This window comes from Pituophis catenifer, unplaced genomic scaffold (genome assembly GCF_029215685.1).
Source record: "Pituophis catenifer annectens isolate HBS135680 unplaced genomic scaffold, rPitCat1.0.hap2 SCAF_2, whole genome shotgun sequence".
NCBI classification, from domain to species: Eukaryota; Metazoa; Chordata; class Lepidosauria; order Squamata; family Colubridae; genus Pituophis; species Pituophis catenifer.
This window is the reverse complement of record NW_027256882.1, coordinates 27,126,891-27,149,447: the sequence shown is the minus strand read 5'-3', so window position 1 is coordinate 27,149,447 and position 22,557 is coordinate 27,126,891. Positions and strand designations below refer to the sequence as shown.

Below are 22,557 nucleotides of genomic sequence, written 5' to 3'. Positions count from 1 at the left end.
GTGGGGGCAATAAGTTGACTTTGTATAAATATACAAAAGTATGAAGGCTATTGCTTAACGCATTGTAAGCCGCCCTGAGTCTCCGGAGAAGGGCGGCATATAAATCAAATTAAAAAAAAAATAGGTGGGTGGGTATGCTGCAGCATCTCTGCAATGAAGGAGTCAAGGACTCCCAGGGTGGGAGGCGCTGCAAAAATTCAACTTTGAAGCAGATTCGTATTTAGCATTTGGGGGAGTGTTGTAACTTCAGAAATTAGTTGAATGGTCTGTTGTACCTAAAGGATTACCTGTACTTCTTTTTTTCACATCTTCTGCAACCCTTTCATAAACAATAAAACTTACACTTTCTTTTGAATCTTACAGACAAAGATGATGCCAACATAAGCACACTGGACAACTGAGAATAACAAGGAACACTGAAAAGCAAAGCAAATTTTCTATTTCTATTATTTTCTATTTCCTTCAGAAAGCTGCAGAATTCATCTACTTCATCAACAGGAAAGAGACAGAAAAGAGAAAATCATGAAGAGATTTGCAGCTGGAAAAAGTAGATTATATAGAATTTAAGAATATGTTACTTGAAAAGGTCAAAGGAGATCATTTTTCCGTTCAGAAAAAGAGGGAAATACCTGGAAGCCAGTGGGGAAGAAAATGTCAATTGGATAGTCACATATAGCAGTCAGAAATGCAGGCACCAACAAAATAAGGAATCACACATATTTTTGACCTCCTCAAGAATGTCAGTGATGGAAAAGCTCCATAGATGTGCCTATTGTGGGAAAAGCTTCAGTCGGAATTCAAGCCTGGTGAAACACGAGAGGACTCACACAGGAGAGAAACCCTTTGAATGTCCTGATTGTGGGAAAAGTTTCAGTGAGAATTCCAGCCTGGTGAAACACCAGAGGACTCACACAGGAGAGAAACCCTTTGAATGTCCTGATTGTGGGAAATGTTTCAGTGAGAATTCCAGCCTGCTGATACACCAGAGAACTCACACAGGAGAGAAACCATTTGAATGTCCTGAGTGTGGGAAAAGTTTCAGTCAGAATTCCCATCTCATTGACCACCAGAGAACTCACACAGGAGAGAAGCCCTTTGAATGTCCTGAATGTGGGAAAAGCTACAGTAAGAATTCCTACCTGGTGATACACCAGAGGATTCACACAGGAGAGAAACCCTTTGAATGTCCTGAATGTGGGAAAAGCTTCAGTCGGAATTCCTACCTGGTGAAACACCAGAGGATTCACACAGGAGAGAAACCCTTTGAATGTCCTGAGTGTGGGAAAAGTTTCAGTCAGAGTTCCCATCTCATTGGCCACCAGAGGACTCACACAGGAGAGAAACCCTTTGAATGTCCTGATTGTGGGAAAGGTTTCAGTGTCAAATCCAACCTGCTGATACACCAGAGGATTCACACAGGAGAGAAACCCTTTGAATGTCCTGAGTGTGGGAAAAGTTTCAGTCAGAGTTCCCATCTCATTGGCCACCAGAGGACTCACACAGGAGAGAAACCCTTTGAATGTCCTGAATGTGGGAAAAGTTTCAGTCAGAGTTCCCATCTCATTGGCCACCAGAGGACTCACACAGGAGAGAAACCCTTTTAATGTTCTGATTGTGGGAAACGTTTCAGTATTTCGTCAAGCATCCCTAGGCCTCCTCCACCCCGACCCCCAAGACACCTATTTATTTATTTATTTATTTATTGGTTCGATTTATATGCCGCCCATCTCCGGAGACTCAAAGCGGCTTATAATGTGTTAAGCAATAGCCTTCATACTTTTGTATATACCTGCTTAGTAAGGCTTTCAGCTCCCCACAAGCAGTGTTCTTTTTTTATACAAAGTCAGCTTATTGCCCCCACAATCTGGGTCTCATTTTACCTACCTCGAAAGGATGGAAGGCTGAGTCAACCTTGAGCATGGTGAGATTTGACCTTGCAGTAATTGCAGGCAGCTGGTGCTACTTTAACAGCACTTAGTCAGCTGCGCCACCAAAGCTATTACTCTCGTTCCCAACCTTGGTTCCCCCAAGGCATCCCTATGCCTCCTCCACCCCCACCCCCCAACCTTGCTCCCCCCACCCCCACCCCCCGACCTATTGCTCTGGTTCCCAACAATGGTTCCCCCAAAGCATCCCTAGGCCTCCTCCACCCCCACCCCCCAACCTTGCTCCCCCCACCTCCACCCCCCAACCTATTGCTCTGGTTGCCAACAATGGTTCCCCCAAAGCATCCCTAGGACTCAATCCCCACCCTCCAACACACCTATTGCTCTGGTTCCCAACTCTTGGTTCCCCCAAGGTATCCCTAGGCCTCCTCTACCCCCCCAAGACACCTATTGCTCTGGTTCCCACCCTTGGTTCCCCCAAGGCATCCCTAGGACTCAACCCCCACCCTCCAAGATATCTATTGCTCTGGTTCCCAACTGTTGGTTCCCCCAAGGCATCCCTAGGCCTCTTCCACCCCACCCCCCAAGACACCCATTGCTCTGGTTCCCACCCTTGGTTCCCCCAAGGCATCCCTAGGCCTCCTCCACCCCCACCCTCCAAGACACCTATTGCTCTAGCTCCCAACCCTTGGTTCCCCCAAGGCATCCCTAGGCCTCCTCCATCCCCACCCCACGAAAACTATTGCTGTGGTTCCCAACCCTTGGTTCTCCAAAGGCATCCTTAGGCCTCCTCCACCCCCCACCCCCCAAGACACCTATTGCTCTAGTTCCCAACCCTTGATTCCCCCAAGGCATCCCTTGGCCTCCTCCACCCCCACCCCCAAGACACCTGTTGCTCTGGTTCCCACCCTTGGTTCCCCCAAGGCATCCCTAGGCCTCCTCCACCCCCACCCCCAAGAAAACTATTGCTGTGGTTCCCAACCCTTGGTTCCCCAAAGGCATCCTTAGGCCTCCTCCCCCCACCACCCCCAAGACACTTATTGCTCTGGTTCCCAACCTTGGTTTCCCCAAGGCATCCCTAGGCCTCCTCCATCCCCACCCCCCAAGACACCTATTGCTCTAGTTCCGAACCCTTGGTTCCCCCAAGGTAGGGGTGAAATGCTACTGGTTTGCTCCAGTTCGGGAGAAGCCCCCCCCCACGCCTCCACACCTCCCAGGCCTTTTCCCACTCCCACTGGCTCCCTGCAGGCCTTAGGCCATTCTGTCACGGGGCCTACCAATTACGATTACACCTTGCAGGAGCTGTTTAACAAGACTGCTTTGCTTAATTGCAGACTTAGGCTTTCCTTCCCAAGGTTTCCCGTAACTCATCTCGTAGGTCTCCCCAGGACTTTCCTTCCCTCATAGAATCTCTCCAGGCTCTCTTTCCTAAAACAGTCCCTGTAGTCCTTAGGTCGAATTCCAAGCCTACCAGGCCTCCTAATGTCCTCCTCTTTATCTTTTGAAGACATCTGAACCTTATATTGGGGAAGGAGGGTAGGACGCAAATCTCTCGGCTGTATGACTATTTCATGGAAGCAGCCGTTATTTTCGCTGTGGCTGGGATTCATCCCTGGTCCCTGAAGTGGATTTGTAGAAGTGGCTGCCATTTTGCCACAACTGCCTCAGGCCCAAAATGGCGGCTGCTTCTGTGTCACTGTCATGCAGGAGAGGGAGAAACTGCTCTGTTTCTCTACCTTAACACTGTGCAGACCATCTTAAGGAATTGTGGGTGCAACTGAAAATGATGGCTGCTTCCATGAGATCTTGAAAATTTACATGTGAAATAGGTGATGGGCTTGTGGGGAGTAGGCCCGAGGCCCAGTGAAAAAAAGCAGTGTAACATTTCAAATGAAAAGCTATTCTGCCTTGCAGATGAACCTGGTGGAGAAGAGCTGTAGGAATATTGAGTTGAGGAGAAAAGGGATTTATTTATTTATTTATTTAATTTGTATACTGCCTTTCTCCAGAAGGTACTCAGGGCAGTGAACAGCCAAAATTAAAAATACATAGAATACAAAAGTTAAGATAATTAAAAAGAATTAAATCATCGGCTTCCCAATTTAAAACCCCCAAGTCTATAAAATTTAAAATCCCATTAAGAACCATTTAGGCTAGGCTGGTTGCTGGAATAAATATGTCTTCAGGGCCTTACGGAAGGTCTGGAGGTCCGGGATCAGTCGTATTCCAGGAGGTAGCTCATTCCACAGGGCAGGTGCCCCCACAGAGAAGGCTCTCCCCCTGGGGGCCGCCGGCCAACATTGCCTGACCGACGGCACCCTGTGGAGGCCCTGTCTGTGAGAGTGTATTGGCCGGTGGGAGGTTATCGGTAGCAGCAGGCGGTCTCGTAAATATCCTGGCCCTAAGCCATGGAGCGCTTTAAAGATGAGAACCAGTACCTTAAAGCGCACCTGGAAGACCACCGGAAGCCAATGCAGCTCGCGCAGGAGAGGTGTTACATGGGAGCGCCACGTCGCTCCCATAATCACCCGCGCAGCCGCATTCTGCACCAGCTGGAGCCTCTGGGTGCTCCTCAAGGGGAGCCCCATGTAGAGAGCTTTGCAGTAGTCCAGGCGCAACGTGACGAGGGCATGAGTGACCGTGCACAAGGAGTCGTGATCCAGAAAGGGGCGCAACTGGCGTATCAGGCATACCTGATAAAAAGCCCTCCTGGCCACTGCCGTCATATGCTCTTCTAAAGACAGCCGTGTGTCCAGGAGGACACCCAAGTTGCGAGCCCCCTCTGTGGGGGTCAGTGACTCGCCCCCAATAGCCAGTGATGGCACCAGCTGGCTATATTGGGACGCCGGTATCCACAGCCACTCGGTCTTGGAAGGGTTGAGTCAAAGACAGTTCCTTCCCATCCAGACCCGCACGGCCTCCAGACACTGGGACATCACTTCGAGTGCATCATTGGGGTGGTCTGGGGTGGAGATGTACAACTGAGTGTCATCAGCATACAGATGGTATCGCACCCCAAAACCACGGATGATCTCACCCAGCGGCTTCACATAAATGTTGAACAGGAGCGGTGAGAGGACCGACCCTTGCGGCACCCCGCAAGCAAGGCACCTTGAGGTCGACCTCTGCCCCCCTGCCAACACAGACTGTGACCGGTCAGAGAGATAGGAGGAGAACCACCACAACACGGTGCTTCCCACCCCTAATCCCCCCAGCCGGCGCAGCATGATACCATGGTCGATGGTATCAAAAGCCGCTGAGATGTCTAACAGGACCAGAACAGAGGAACAACCCCTGTCCCGGGCCCTCCAGAGATCATCCACCAATGCGCTCAATGCCGTCTCCGTGCTGTACCCAGGCCTGAAGTCGGACTGGCACGGATCTAGATAGACGGTTTCATCCAGGTACTGTGGGAGCTGTCGCGCAACCACCCTCTCTACAATCTTCGCAACAAAGCGAAGGTTGGAGACCGGACGGTGGTTTGCCAAAACAGCCGGGTCCAGAGAAGGCTTCTTGAGGAGGGGCCTCACCACCGCCTCTTTCAAGGCAGGAGGCAAGAAACCCTTTCTCAAAGAAGCATTTATAATCCTCTGGAGCCAGCCTCGTGTTACCTCCCGGGTGGCCAGTACCAGCCAGGAGGGGCACGGGTCCAATAAACATGTGGTTGCGTTTAACCTCCCCAGGATCCTGTCCACGTCCTCAGGAGTCACAGGGTCGAACTCGTCCCAGATAACATTCTCAAGACCGGCCTCAGTCACCCCGCTGGGATCTACCCAGTCAGAGTCCAAGCCTTCCCGAATCTGAGCGATTTTATCGTGCAGATACTGTGCAAAATTAGTATTATTATGAGGGGTGCACTTCCTTATCCATAAGGTCTCTCCTTTTTTTATTTTTACTATGGTAATAATGAACTTTACTGATTCTGGCATTTTCCAGCTCTTTCTTCCTGTCTGACTTGCAGAAAGGAGAGATACATTTTTAAAAATGGCTTCAAACTACTCTCACTACCATTACAAGGACAAGAAGTTTTTGAAACATTTTATATGATATAAATCTTCTCAGACAGACATTCACCAGATAGCAGACACAGGCGTAGGGATTCCCCCAATCCAACAGACAGAAGGGGACACCGGGATAGCTCTAGAGAAAGCGAAACAGGATCCTTGTATGGACTTGGGGACCAGGAACATACCATTAATCAAGACAAGAAAGAGGGCACGTGGCTCTTAGATTCAGGGGCCACAAACCATACCACATACGACCAGAAATCACTCATATCATTTACTAAAGAGAGTTTCATAATCAAAGTGGCGAACCAAAATAATGTTCTGGTAACCGGGAAAGGGAACATGTACATACCAGGGGTAGGAGTAATAGAAGGGGTATTACTTGTACCAGAAATACCATATAACATACTCGCCACATTGAAACTAAGTAGGGACAACGGCATTGAAATTACATTCAAGAAAGGGAAGGTGCACATAACTAGGGAAGGCAAAAACATAGGAAGGACCATAGTTAGGGGAGGCCTACCATACTTTCACCCAGATAGTGATGTCCACCCAAGGGTAAATGCCAGCCTCAACGCCAAGCTAGATACTGCAGCTAGCGGAGACAAAGAGTGCAACAATGAGGAAATAGAGGGGGTTAGCCACAAACCCACACCTGATGACTCGAGCATTCATGAGTCACTTGATAAGGAGAAGCCATCGATAGGGAAACCCATGATAACTGTGCGCACATCTTGCATAGGGAATTGGGGCATAGTAGTTTCCCGTTATAAGTAGTTAAAATGAATGTTTTGCCCAAATTTTTATTTCTTTTTCAAATGATACCAATACTTAAAAAGGACGCAAATTTGGTGGAATGGCAGAAAGGTATTAATAAGTTTGTTTGGGCAGGGAAAAGACTGAGAGTTAAATTAAAAATAATGCAGGATACACGTGAAAGAGGAGGTCTGAAATTGCCCAATTTGAAACTGTATAATGAGTCAGTTTTTTTGTCAGCAATTAGTGACTGGATTAATTTAACAGATGAAAGAATATTGAATATTGAAGGGTACAATTTGTTATATGGCTGGCATGCCTACTTAGTTTATGAGAAGAAGGTAGATAAGACTTTTAAAAGTCACATACTAAGGAACGCCCTTCTGCGTGTTTGGAAAAAATACCAATATAAATTGAATTGCAAGATACCTATGTGGGTAGTAACCAGACATGCAATAGAAAATATAAGTATACAACTAAGACAGGATGTAATTACTTATAAAGAACTTCTGATTACAGAAAGAAATGTACTACAGTTAAAGCCTTTGAATGTATTAAGAGAGGAAAGGGCAATTCAAACTTGGTTTCAGTACAGTTGCAGAATAGATGGAAAAAAGACCAGAAAATTGGTATTACACAAAGTGAGGATACTTTGATAAAACATATTAGGGATCAGAGTCAAATGCATATAAAAAGGTTGTATAATATATTGATAGAAATAGACTCGGAGACAGAGTTAGTTAAAGATTGTATGATAAAATGGGCACAAAATTTTGAGGAACCAATAATGATAGAAACATGGTAGAGGATTTGGGTAAGAAATATAAAATTTACACAAGCTCAAAACTTGAGAGAAAATTTTTATAAAATGTTTTATAGATGGCATTTGGATCCCAAAAAGCTAGCTTGTATGTACCCAAACTTACAACCCAAATGTTGGAGGTGTGACTGTGTTGATGCTACTTATTTTCATGTTTGGTGGACTTGTAAAAAAGTTAAAGCATTTTGGATAAAAATATGGTGGATTATTCAAAATATTTTTTTAAAAAGGATAAAGTTTACCCACAGTTGTTTTTGTTAGGTATAATCACAGATTGTACAGTTATAGAGACCAATTTGATTTTGAATTTAATAACTGCAGCGAGACTTTTGGTGGCTCAGCATTGGAAGAAGAAAAACTTACCTACTATTCAAGAATGGACACTAAAAGTAGTAAATTTAGCAGAAATGGCGAAAATTTCAGCATATTTAAAGGACAATTCAAATGAGAAATACATGCTAGAATGGAGAAGATGGATTGATTATATTCAAGGCAAATATCGGACTAAAAAATTTCAAATAGCTTACGAATGATCCAGAAGATTTTATAAAGTACTTAAACTTAGTTTACTGAAAGGGGAGTTAAAAGTTCAAGAAGGGGTTAGGAGGCTACAGATAATTAGCTTATGCTAGTTTATGTTTGTTAAATGTTATACCCTGTATTTTGCTCTGGGAAGTGGGGGGGGAGGGGAAGGGGAGGGTTGGAAAGGGAGGAGGGAGGGGGTAGGGGAAATGTTTGTGAAACTTTTAAAATTGTTCAATTAAAAAAAAAAGAGGGCAACAATGAGGAAATAGAGGGGGTTAGCCACAAACCCACACCTGATGACTCGAGCGTTCATGAGTCACCTGATAAGGAGAAGCCATTGATAGGGAAACCCATCTATGATAACTGTGCGCACATCTTGCATAGGAAATTGGGGCATAGTAGTGTTGTGGCCCCGCCCTCTGAGCCTATCTCATCGGAGGAAGAAGGCTCCGAACATGAGGGAGAGGAGTCAGCCAGGCCTCCCTCTCCAGGCCCCTTCCCTCTGGCACTGCCTTAGGTGCCGGCCGAGGAAGGGGAGATTGGCCAGGAGCCAGGTGTCTCTGATGAGGGCGAGGAAGGAGAGCCGTCGTTCCTGGATGCACGCCAACGAAGGCGTGATAAACGGTTGCAGCAGTTAAGGAGGCGTGCTAGGGATTATAGCTGAGTCACTGGACCACAACCCAGAGACTATATAAGAGAGGGTGGTGGCTGGTAAAAATCTGTGACGAACAAAAACTAACTCTGGCTAGTCACTTGAACAACGTCTGAAGCTGCCAAAGGGATATTGTTTTGCTGGACTATTTGCAATGCCTATGTAATTTTATGTTATCTGTTGCAGTAAAACTCTTGGCAGATGGTGCTTATATTGTTGCCAAGTTTGAGATAACGACCTGTGTGCGTGCCAAATACTTTCTTAACCCTCGACTGACTGTGTTTGTGTGTGTGTGTAGACGGGGACAGATCAAGTAGTTTCCCCGTTATACAGAAAATGGTTAACTGTTCTGAAGGTCTAAAATTAAAAAACTGTGAGAACTATCTCGAGTGCTCTGTATGCAAATGTTCCAAGCTCAAGACTAAACCCAGACCAAAAAAATCAGTACGCACCACTGATTCCATTTTTCAACTAGTACATATGGACCTAATGGGACCCCTAAGGCCATCCATTAAATACAAAAAGAGGTTTTTCCTGACTATTGTTGACGACTTCAGTCGTTATGGGTTCGTATACACTCTCCAACATAAGAATGAGGTGTACCAAAAATTCAAGGAATTTTATAAAAGGGTAGAAACACAACACAATACCAAAATCAAACAGATAATGACAGACCGGGGGTCTGAATTCCTATCAAGGGATTTCTCACACTGGTTAAAAACACACGGGGTATTGCACTTCACATCCTCGCCATTCTCTGCCTTTCAGAACGGTGTAGTAGAACGAAAAAACAGGACCTTGCAAACCATGATGAGGTGCGCCCTAGAGGACGCAGGGCTAGGGCAGCATTTTTGGTCAGAAGCACTCATCTACTCAAACTACATCTTAAATAGATTGTGGTCCAGCGTGTTAGATAAAACTCTGTACGAATTAATGTATAAGAGAAAACCACAGATAGCGCACCTACACGTATTCGGGGTTACAGCAGATGTACACATTCCCAGGCAGCTACGACGCAAGAGAGACAAAGTATCAAGGAGATTAAGATTTATGGATATGAACCGGGGACCAAGGGATTCAGGTTTATAGATAGTCATAACAAATTTATAGTGTCCCGAACAGCTGTCTTCCATGAAAATGCCAACTGGTCCAAAATACATCTGAACGAAGTATTCCCCAAAAAGGAACAACCCAAGGTGAGACAGAACACATCACAAAAGAGGACAGAGGACAGGAGAAAGCCAAACCAAAGAGTCAGAGAATACAAGTCAGGGAGTGGAAAGAAAACCACCCAAACATAAAACTAGACTCACTCACAGAGAAGGAGGCCAGGTACTTGCACGATGCAGAAACACCACCAGACAGGCCAATTAGGGCAAATAGGAGCAAGGCCCTAAAGAAACTAGAAGACTATGTCCTATCCATGCATACTAACCACCTAACCCCCAACACATACGAGGAAGTGTTAAAGCTACCAGTGGAAGAAAGGTCTAAGTGGGAGCAAGCCATGGAGTGGGAGATGAGTAGTCTCAGGAAGCTAAATGTGTACACACCAACTAAAGTACCAAAGGACAAGACCCCAATCGGCACCAGGTGGGTTTACAAGATCAAGGCACTAGAGGGTAACAAAGTATTATACAAAGCTAGATTAGTAGCACAGGGGTTCGCACAAAAATACCCAGAAAACTACACCAACACATACTCTCCCACAGTCAGGGCTGAGAGTGTCAAGTGTGCACTGGTAATAGCATCCATCCTAGGTCTCAAAGTACACCAATTTGATGTGCAAACCGCGTACCTACACTCGGAACTCGACAAGGAAATTTATGTCAGAGCTCCCCCCAGCAGAAATACACAAAAGGGAGAGACATGGCTCCTAAACAGAAGCCTATACAGACTAAAACAATCAGGAAAAAGGTGGTACGAGTGCTTAGCCAAAATTCTAAGGTCAATGGGATTCTCGGCCACATCTGCAGACAAATGTTTCTTTATCAAGAAAGTAGGCAATTCCATTGAATACATTCTTGTCTATGTGGACGATATATTGTACATTAGCGATCAGACACGCAAATGCGATGATTTTGCTGATGAGTTAGGGAAACACTTCTCACTGAAGGTATTAGGGAAGGTGGACAAATACCTAGTGGTACAAATCACAAAAACCGACAAAGGCTTCCAGCTATCACAAAAGGACAAAATCCTAGAACTCTTACAGAAATGTAACATGTTTGATGTCAAACCTTGTGAGACTCCAATGCAGCCGGACTTCTTAAAAAACATGTATAACGAAACGGAAGCATTCAACGACAACACACTTTACAGGTCTACCATAGGCTCACTGTTATATATTGCAAACTGGACAAGGCCCGACATCGCCTTGCCTGTCAACCTACTATCCCGGCATGTAGGCAAACCCACCATGTACCACTGGGAAGCTATCAAGAAAATACTCAGGTATCTGAAATACAGCACAGATGCTTGCCTATGTTTGGAGCCAGAGACATCCAGCAAACCCACATTAACTTGCTACGCTGACGCTGATTGGGCTGGGGATGTAAAGAGTAGGAAGAGCACATCAGGGTACTTGTTCTTTCTCAATAACAGCCCAGTACATTGGTACACGGGCAAGCAAAACTTGGTAGCCACCTCCACTACAGAAGCCGAGTACATATGCCTATCCAAAGCAGCTAACAACTTAGTCTGGTTTGACGACCTACTTACCAATGTTTGGGCTGAGCTTACTTACCCAATCATTATTCATGAGGACAATAGAGCTGCCATTAAGATATCAAAAGCAGACGCAGTGGGTCAGAGGTCGAGACATATTGACATTAAACATAAACATGTCAGGCAGCTCTCAAACATCGGGTTCATAGAAACCATACATTGTGAGACTGAGGAACAAACAGCCGACATGCTAACAAAGCCACTACAAAGCAAACAACATGCTTACTTAACCTCAAAGTTGGGCATTCACCTATAGATATCTCTACGCGTGACCACCTCACACAATCACCCAGGTCAGGCATTTAGAGGGGTTTTTGTCACATATGCCCATGCCAGGGGGCAGGGAGCTGCTAGGGTTAACTCCCAGGGACCACCTTCACCCATTGACCCCTTCTTACCTTAGCCCCTCCCCACAGGTACTTAAGCTCCAGCCATGAGGTCCAGGTCTAGTTCCAATTGATCACCTGTAAGAGGAAGATATGCTATAAATAAAGATTGATGATTAAGTACCTATCTTGTGTAATGGAGTTATTGGGCCTGATCCAGGAACACTACTAACAGTTTTAACCAGGCGTAGTCAACCTTTTTATACCTACTGCCCACTTTTGTATCTCTGTTAGTAGTAAAATTTTCTAACCGCCCACCGGTTCCACAGTAATGGCAATTTATAAAATAGGGAAGTAATTTTACTTTATAAAATTTATAAATTCATTGCCTCATTGGATAATGTTTTATGACACAATAAACACATTTGATGTTGTTTATTTACAACAGATTCTATGAAACCCATCTTCAGATACTCTGGCAAATAGCCACGAGCGTATTTCTTTTTTTGACACATGGGCTCACAATATTTCACAATATTTTGTTTGAAGCTGCAGGCATGTGCTCACTCTCACAAATCTAACTGCGTACTGACCAGTGCGACCGCAAACAAAAGAGCCTGCATTGTGTATCGTCGTCTACACATGCCTCTCGCGCATTGTGGATTGGGTTTGTGGGGGGGTGCGCCGGCTACCAGGTCTGCTTGTCTGTTATAGCTGGGTGGTGTGGGGAGAGATGCGCAAGCTATTCTGGAACGAGTCTCTTTTGTTTGCGGCCGCACTATAGCGCCATTTAGTTTCACTTACGTAACGTGAAACTTCTGTGCAGGCGATACAAATAGTATATTTTCAGAAATTTAAATTGTCACAGAGAATTTTATGAAAACCTAATGAAAATGTTTTTAAATAATGCTATGAAATTTTTTTAAAAGTCAATTAAATTTAAAAAAAGGGAAGTGCTTCAGTATCGGACAAAACCCCTACCACCCACCATGAAAGCTGGAATGTCCACTAGTGGGCGCTAGGGACCAGGTTGACTACCACTGGTTTTAACAATATAATCAACCGAGAAAGTTACATTCAAATTTTCCACAATTATAATTGATATTTTGTTAATAGTGGGAGAAAGTAGTGCCTAAATTTAGGATAACTTAGAATAGGCAGCACAGAGAGGTAGTGCTTAGTTAATAGATAGATAGATAGATAGATAGATAGATAGATAGATAGATAGATAGATAATTTTATTTCTATACCGCCCCTCTCCTGAAGGACTTGGGGCGGTGCACAGCCAAGTAAAAAACACAATACAAATCCCAATTAAATTTAAAAACTATTAAAATTATTACATTTACGGCCAAGTTTCGTTAAAAACCCAAAAATTAAAAACTCCGAATTTAAAACTACTTTACAAAGATAGCCCTGCCTGTCGGAAGAGCAGGGTCTTGAGGGCGCAGCGAAAAACTCGGAGGTCAAAGATTGTGCGTATTTCCGGGGGCAGTTCGTTCCAAAGGGTAAGAGCTCCCACAGAGAAGGCTCTCCCCCTGGGTGTTGCCAGCCGACATAGTTTGGCCGCCGGCACACTGAGGAGTCCCTCTCTGTGGGAGCGAACTGGTCGATGGGAGGCTATTGGTGGCAGAAGGCGGTTTTGTAAGTACCCAGGTCCTGAGCCATGGAGCGCTTTAAAGGTGGTAACCAACACCTTGAATCGCACCTGGAAGACCACTGGGAGCCAGTGCAGCTTGCGCAGGAGAGGTGTTACATGAGTGCAACGTGTTGCACCCATAATCACTCGTGCGGCAGCATTCTGGACCAGTTGGAGCCTCCGAGTGCTCTTCAAGGGGAGCCCCATGTAGAGAGCATTACAGTAGTCCAGCCAAGAGGTAACAAGGGCGTGAGTGATAGTGCGCAAGGCGTCCTGATCCAGGAAGGGACGCAACTGGCAGATCAGGCGAACCTGATAGAAGGCCCCCCTGGCCACGGCTGTCATATGGTCTTCTAAAGACAGCCATGTGTCCAGGAGGACACCCAGATTGCGAGCCCTCTCTGTTGGGAGGGGTAAAGATTCACCCCCTATAGACAGCGATGGCAACAGCTGACTATACCGGGACGCCGGAAGCCACAGCCACTCGGTCTTGGAAGGGTTTAGTTTGAGCCTATTTCTCTCCATCAAGACGCGCACGGCCTCCAGGCAGCAGGACATCATGTCAAGGGCATCATTGGGGTGGTCTGGGGTGGAGATGTACAGTTGTGTATCATCAGCGTACTGATGTACCCTCACCCCAAAACCACGGATGATCTCGCCCAGCGGCTTCACATAAATGTTGAACAGAAGGGGCGGGAGGACCGACTCTTGCAGCACCCCCCAAGCGAGGCGCCTCGAGGTCGACCTCTGCCCGCCTGCCAACACAAACTGCGAGTGGTCGGAGAGGAAGGAGGAGAACCACCGCAACATGGTGCGCCCTATTCCTAACCCCCTCAACCACTGCAGCATGATATCACGGTCGATGGTATCAAAAGCTGCTGAGAGATCTAATAGGACCAGGACAGAGGACCAACCCCTGTCCCGAGCCCTCCAGAGATCATCGACCAATGTGACCAATGCCGTTTCCATGCTGTACCCCTGCCTGAAGCCCGACTGCTACGGGTCTAGATAGACAGCTTCATCCAGTTACCGGGGGAACTGTCGTGCCACCACACTCTCAACAACCTTTGCCACAAAACGAAGGTTGGAGACCGGACAATAATTAGCTAATACAGCCGGGTCCAGGGACGGCTTCTTGAGGAGACGCCTCACCACCGCCTCTTTCAAGGCGGCTGAAAGGCACCCTCACTCAAAGAAGCATTTATAATCCCCTGGAGCCAGCCTCATGTAACCTCCCGAGAGGCCAGTACCAACCAGGAGGGACACGGGTACAGTAAACATGTGGCAGCACTAAGCCTACCCAGAATCCTGTCCATGTCCTCGGGAGCCACATGGTCAAACTCTTCCCAGATAATATTCTCAAGATCTACCCCCATCTCCCCCCCTGGACTCATCAAGTCGGAGTCCAAGCCTTCCCGAATCTGAGCAACTTTATCATGCAAGAATTGCGCAAAATCCTCAGCTCGACCCTGCAAGGGATCTTCCTGTGCTCCCACCCAAAGGAGGGAGCAGGTCACCCTAAAAAGAGCAGCTGGGCGATTCTCTGCAGATGCGATAAGAGCGGAAAAATAGTTGGATTTCGCCGCTTTTATCACCATTAGGTAGGTCTTGATATAAGACCTCACCTGTGTTCGGTCAGAATCAGATTGACTAGTCTTCCAGACGCTCTCTAGGCATCTTTTCTGACGCTTCATCTCTCTCAGCTCGTTGGAGAACCAAGGAGCCAATTGAGATCGGCATCAGGTCAGAGTCCGCAAAGGCATGATGCAATCCAAAGCTCCAGCAGCCGCCCTATCCCAGGCGGCCACCAGGTCTTCAGACGAGTCATGTGCCAGGGTCTCAGGAAATGGCCCAAGCTCCGTCAGGAACCTGTCAGGGTCCATCAGGCGCCTGGGACGGAACCACCTAGTCGACCCCTGGTGGCACTGAATGAGGGGGATTTATGACCAGTCCTCAAAGTTCCAACCATCCCAGAATCTCCTGAACACCTCATTGCAATCCAACATATGGCAGTCCGTTCATACGACAAAACAACTAGACACAAGGACAGTATTTCCCCCATGCCATCACTCTGGTAAACAATTCATTTCCACAACACTCTCTTATGCCCTCGGATGTCAAATCACATAGAAGGTCTGTATTATTATTATCCTTCTCATCTTTCCTATCATCTATTCCCTTAACATTTTATGACTAGAACTTTATTGTTTGTATGTTATGATTTATGTTGATTGCTTATTTAGTACCCTAATATGAGCCAGCAGTGTGCGGCGGCAGCCAAAAAAGCTAATGCAATCCTTGATGGTATATACAGAGGCATAGAATCAAAATCAGATGAAGTATTAGTACCGCTTTATAAAGCCTAATTAAGGACACACCTGGAATACTACATCCAGTTTTGGTCACCACATTACAAAAAAGATACTGAGACTTTGGAAAAAGTGCAAAGAAGAGCAACTAAGATGATTAAAGGCCTGGAGACTAAAACGTATGAGTGAAGAATGGCTGCAGGATTTGGGTTTGGCTAGTCTAGAGAAAAGAAGGACTGGGGGTGGGATATCTGCTGTCTGCTCTTCCCTCACTCCATATTGCATATCTACCTGCCTAGCCATGTGCTGGTGGTACCACAGCAGACGCTGGTGGACACTCCTACAGCCGGCAGCAATCACTCCGGCTCTGCCATACTCGCAGAACAATAGCGACTTATCTACTTGCCAGCCTGTTTGCCAATTGCCCTAGGTCGGAGTTGTGACTTCCTGAGACTTACTTGTTGACTTTGCTTATTAGAAGCCAGCAGGGAGTTGCAATGAAGTCCTTGCTTAATGACAGCAGCAAGGATTGCTGAAATTGCCTAAGTGATGTAGTCATGTGATACAGATAGTCCTCAGCTTACAAATGATACATAAAAATGCTACAAGATGCAAAAATTAAAGGTGGGTTTGGCCTTCCAAATTGGGAATTGTATTATCAAGCGGCAGCGTTAACATGGATTAAAGAATGGATTTTATTACGGAATACAAGATTAATGACATTGGAGGGTCATGATTTACAACTGGGTTGGCATGTCTTTTTACGGTACGGGAAACAAAGGATACATGGATATTTCCAAAGACATTATGTAAGAAATGGTTTGCTATCAGTGTGGGAGAGAGTGAAAGAAAAACATTATTTGAATATTCCAATGTGGCTTTCTACAATAGAAGCGGTGACATACCCAAATATTGTGAACATGGGGAATATTGTTAGATATAAAGACATTTTGACAGATCGGGGAGAACTGAAACAAAAACAAGAACTAGGGAGTCAAGGGATTGAGATAGATTGGTATACAAGACTGCAGATACAATCAAGATATGAAGCAGATCCTAGACAATATGGCTTTAACTTGGGGAAATCAGAACTGGATGAAATATTGACAGGAAAAGATGAGAAAATGATTAAGAAATTATATAATTATTTATTGCGTATTAGACTAGAAGATGAAGAAATAAAAGAAACAATGATAGCATGGGCAAAGAATTTTGGATACACCATAGAATTGGATAAATGGCAACAACTTTGGGAAAGAAATTATAAATTAACAATGGCAACAGCCTATAGAAAAAACCTGTGTAAGATGTTTTATAGACGGCATATGCCACCAGAAAGGTTAGCTAAGACGTTTAAAGATAAATCAGCCAAGTGTTGGAAATGTCACCAGTTGCCGGGATCATACTATCATATGTGGTGGTTGTGTAAAGAAGCAAAACAATATTGGGTGAAAATACAAACATGGTTAGAGGGAATGTTGCAGCAACATATAGAGTTAAAACCAGAGATATTCTTATTGGGAATTTTACCTGAGAATTAGGTAAAATTGGGTCGTGACGCCCCGTGAAAACAGAGTAGGCTGCATAGAGTGGAGGGGAGGGATGCTCAGGAGGTCCGATCGCCACCCGGACTGACCCCTGTGTGGGCGCCAGGGATGTGGCCACAACAACAGTTTTGGGACCCTCCACCAATCCAAGCCACTTTCGATGGCAGATAATTAGCCATATTGATTTATATGGCTGTCTCTATCCATCGCAGTGGTCCATGGTGGTCGCTATTACCACCGTGTTGACAGGAGAGGCAGTGGACTGGATCGCTGATCTCCACAGCGACCATGCAAGGGAATTGGTGAACGTAGGACTGTTTTTGAAGGCTATGAGGAGCCGTTTTGAAGATGACACCAGAACCCAGTTAATGGAAGGGGAGCTTGTATCATTGAAGCAAAGAGGGAGGCCTGCAAAGGAGTATGTAAAGGAGTTCTGTGCTCTCGCCGGGAGGCTCAGGACCTGGCCAGAACGACTCTTGGTGCACCATTTTCGCTGTGCTATTGAATTGGTACCTGGTTGGTGTCCAACCCTCGGGGCTGGAATTCTCGTAATCCAACGTCTAAATCCAGATTGAACTGAAAAGGGGAACAACAGGAGAGAGGGGAAGGAGTAGAGAGAGGAAGGGGGAAGAGGGGAGAGGAGAGGAGAGAAGAGGAGAAAGAAGAAAGGGAAAAGGAGAGGAAGAAAAGGGAGGGGAAAGAGGAGTAGAGGAGACGGTTAGAAGGGGCCGTTTAATTTTGCTGGGCTAATCTCAACAGTTCGGAAAGAGTAAGTTAAATTTGAAACTTTCAGAAAATGATCAGATCAGAGAATAAGAAATCCAGGAAGAGGGAGGTGGGGAGGTTAAAGGGAAATTATCCTTGAGTAAATAATTTCCTTAAAAGAAAAAACAGTGATGAAGGTCCCACAACTTCTGAAGGCAAACTGTCCAGATTCCCAACATCTTTTCTCCAGTGTGGTCACCAAACCTGGATGCAGTATTCTGTGTGGGGTCTTACTAAGGCTTTATAGATTCGCTGCAGGTCTCTTGAGATGGAGTCGCAGGATTGACCTAAAAGAAAATCTGAGGACTTCCAGCCTCTGATTTCGCTTGTCTGCCAGCCCCAGTCTTCCAAAAGTACAAAGTGTGTCTCCCCCCCACCCCATTTTCTGACCTTTCTTGCCACAGTGGTTAAGTGAATCATTGCAGTGGTTAGGTTAGTAACCTGGTTAAGTGAATCTGGCTTTCCTGTTGACTTTGCTTGTCAGACGGTCACAAAAGGGGATGACATGACCCCGGGACACTGCAACCACCATAAATATGAGTCAGTTGCCAAGCATCTGAATTTTGATCACATGTCCATGGGGATGCTCTAATGGTGTAATGTAATGATGCTGTAATAATAATAATAATAATAATTTTATTTTAATGTAAGTGTGAAAAACTTACACTAAGTGGTAAGTCACTTTTTTCAGTGCAGTTGTAACTTCGGTCACTAAATGAATTGTTGTAAGTCGAGGACTACCTGTACGCAGTTCCTGAGTCTGGAAGCTCCATTTTTTCTTGGTTGTTGCAGTTATTATCTTCTCTTAAGATAGAAGAAAATGACCTTTGCTGCATCTGAAAGCACTTCCTTCGATTGTTCGGCTCCAATTTTCCATCACTATTTTAAGAAAATCTTTCCTGAAGCTCTTAAAAAACCAAGGATTATCTGGACAGTTTATAAGAGGGGGCAAATCTCTTTTGCATTGGCCTTCTATGCCCCGACCGTATCCTGTTTCTTGCTACTAGATAATGCAAGGCCATGGCTTCAGGCTCCTTTGGATAAAACTTTTAGTTTGGTGTTGCCGTTGTTTAATTTTGCTGGGCTAATCTCAGCTGTTCGGAAAGGGTAAATTTAATTTGAAACTTTCAAAAAAAGATCAGATCACTAAATAAGAAATCCAGGAAGGGGGAGGTGGGGAGGTTAAAGGGAAATTATCCTTGAGTAAATAATACCTTTTAAAAAAAAAAAAGCTGCACCTATTTAATGCTCTCCTGGTAAAGGAGAGGATACAACAGTTGGTCCTTGCGGAGCTCTCTCTTCCTATAGAAAATTGAACCTCCATGTTCAAGCATAGGACACAGCTCCGCAATCCAGGTGTGGGGAAAGGCATAAAAGAACGGCCTGGAGGCATCACGGGTGGGGAGAACAAAATGACAAAAAGAGCATCGGGGTTATTGAGTTGCAAGCGGCGTTTCTTTCTTCGATGAATCGTGACACGATCCCACGGAGATTCGAAAGGGGCGGGGCACAATCTTAAATCTGAAGATGGGGGTAACATTTTTGAACTTCTGTTTAGAAGTTAAGTTACATGCAACTGTATTACTGAAACTATTTTTTTTATTGAAAAAGTTTTTCAAATACAGATTTTTCCCCCTTTCCCCCCCTCCTCCCTAACCCCCTCCCCCTCCCCTCCCCCCATGGCTTCTTCAAAATAAAATCATTGATATCAAATTAAATAATACTTTACCATCCTTTTACACCACCCCCCACATGCTAACCATTTCTTTCTAACATTGTTATTATATCCCCCTTATACTATAAATTTCAAAGCAACCTTCAGCTATAAAACTATATACTAAATCCTAATTTGGCATTTATTCAACTCATAATCTACCCATTTCCTCCACCCCCATACATATATCTCTTAATTCAAATCTTTTACGTATATTAATATCTGAACCTAACATCTCTTTTCCTAAACTAAACAATCAGTAACCTAACCCATCTCCACCCCTTTTCCTACAGGTCTACCATAAATAATATTTTAATATCTTTGTTCTTCTGCCCACACCGCACCACTAAAAGATATTTCCATATATAAACAAAATCCTCAAATGACTTTAAGTTTGTAATCCATATGATATCTTCTGTAATGTCTTTCAGCTAGATTATTAATTCCATCGCCCATGTAAGGGTAACATCAAGTTGTAATTCCAACAGTATGTTCAGTATCTTCAATTACCATCTGCCCCCATCAATAATAAATGTATTACTGAAACTATTAATTGAAAGGGGAAAAGAGAAAAGTTGGAGACTGGGAAGGACCTGCGAAATGTAAGCTTTGCAGAAGAGGAAATCAAAAAATGCTTGATCAGTGTAAATTATGCTGACTGTTGAAATCTCCACATCTTTACATTGCTAAGAATATAGAATCATGGGGCTGGAAGGGGCCTTGAAGGTCTTCTAGTCTAACTCCCTGCCCAAGGCAGGGGACCTTATGCCATCTGTCAAATGGTTGTCCAATCTATTTTTGAAAATCTAGTGATGGAACACCCACAACTCCCAAGAGGCAAGATATTCCATTGATTAATTCTTTTCACCATTAAAAAATTTCTCCTTACTTCTAGGGTGGATCTCTCTTTGACAAGCTTTGACAAGCCGAAACTACTATGATTTCTTCTTAGCTCCGCTGGTGCTAGTTTTATGCTGCTGGCGCTAAGAAGATATCATAGTGGTTTACCCTGGCTGGGTGGGGAAAGGACTGGCATGGAAACAAAAGTGATGGAGTTTCTTCTTTGCTTTACCAGTAAAAGACTAGAGTAAATCTAGCGCTGATAGAATGAAGAAGAAATCCGATCTCTTTTGTTTCCATTGCAATATTCTCCTCCCCAGCCAGGGTAAACCACTACAATCTCTTTTTAGCACTGCCAGCATAAAATTAGTGCCGGTGGAACTAAGAAGAAATCGTAGGAGCTTATGCTGGCTGGAAAGGAAAGGATTGCCATGGAAACAAAATAGATCGTAAGTCTTCTTCTTGATTCTGCCACGTAGCTCAGTTGACTTCTTGAGCTCGTCAAAAATTAAGTTGGGGAGCAATACCTAGAAGCAAAGATATTGACAAAGCAGGCCAATATACTGTGGTCTGGGGCCTCTGAGGACTGACCGGGGAAGATGTTTGGGAAATAGGTGGGAGGGTATGCTGCAGCATCTCTGCAGCTGGTTGATGGACCTGGGGGGGGGGGGCTGCAAAATTTCAACTTTGAAACAGATTCGTATTTAGCATTGGGTGTGTGGGTGTGGTAACTTTGAACATTTGTTGAATGGCCTGTTTTACCTCAAGGATTACCTGTACTACTTTTTTTCACATCTTCTGCAACCTTTTTATAAACAACAAAACTTACAATTTCATTTGAATGTTACAGACAAAGATGCCAATATAACAACACTGGACAACTGAGAATAAGAAGCAACATTGAAAAGGAAAGCAAATTGAAGCAGAAATAAAAAAAAAATATTTTCCATTTCCTTCAGAAAGCCTATTGTGGGAAAAGTACAGAGTTCAAATCACAAGAGGATCCACACTGGAGATCAGCCATATAAATCCTCTGAATGTGGCAAAAGCTTCGGTCAGAATAGCTCCCTTGTGATTCATAGAAGGATCCACATAGGACAGATGACCTACAACTGCTCCCAATGTGGTAAATGCTTTTTCAAGCATGGCAACTTTGTGATACATCAGCGGACTCAAACCAGGGAGAAGCCATACAAGTGTCCAGATTGTGGGAAAAGTTTCATTGCAAATTCCCACCTGGTGATACACCAGAGAATGCACACAGGAGAGAAACCCTTTGAATGTCCTGAATGTGGGAAAAGTTTCAGTCGGAATGACCACCTAGTGATACACCAGAGGATTCACACAGGAGGGAAACCATACGAGTGTCCGGATTGTGGGAAAGATTTCAGTATTTCGTCTAACCTTTCACACAGGAGAGAAACCCTTTGAATGTCCTGCATGTGGAAAAAGCTTCAGTTAAAATTCACACCTGGTGATACACCGCAGGACTCACACAGGAAAGAAACCCTTTGAATGTCCTGATTGTGGGAAAGGTTTCAGTCAAAATTCCCACCTGGTGATACACCAGAGGACTCACACAAGAGAGAAACCCTTTGAATGTCCTGATTGTGGGAAAGGTTTCAGTGTCAAATCCAACCTGCTGATACACCAGAGGATTCACAGAGGAGAAAAACCCTTCAAATGTCCTGAGTGTGGGAAAAGTTTCAGTCAGAGTTCCCACCTCATTGGCCACCAGAGGACTCACACAGGAGAGAAACCCTTCGAATGTCCTGATTGTGGAGAAAGTTTCATTGCAAATTCCCACCTGGTGATACACCAGAGAATGCACACAGGAGAGAAACCCTTTGAATGTCCTGAATGTGGGAAAAGTTTCAGTCGGAATGACCACCTAGTGATACACCAGAGGATTCACACAGGAGGGAAACCATACGAGTGTCCGGATTGTGGGAAAGATTTCAGTATTTCGTCTAACCTTTACACACAGGAGAGAAACCTTTCCAAATGTCCATCTTATGAACAATGCTTTAGACGTAAATAA

The 22,557-nt window shown here is 44.8% G+C and overlaps 1 pseudogene; it reads left to right on the top strand.

The window, feature by feature from the left end:
* The window catches only part of LOC139310030 (zinc finger protein 850-like), a 70,166-nt pseudogene extending 47,609 nt beyond the window's left edge, over positions 1-22,557 (top strand).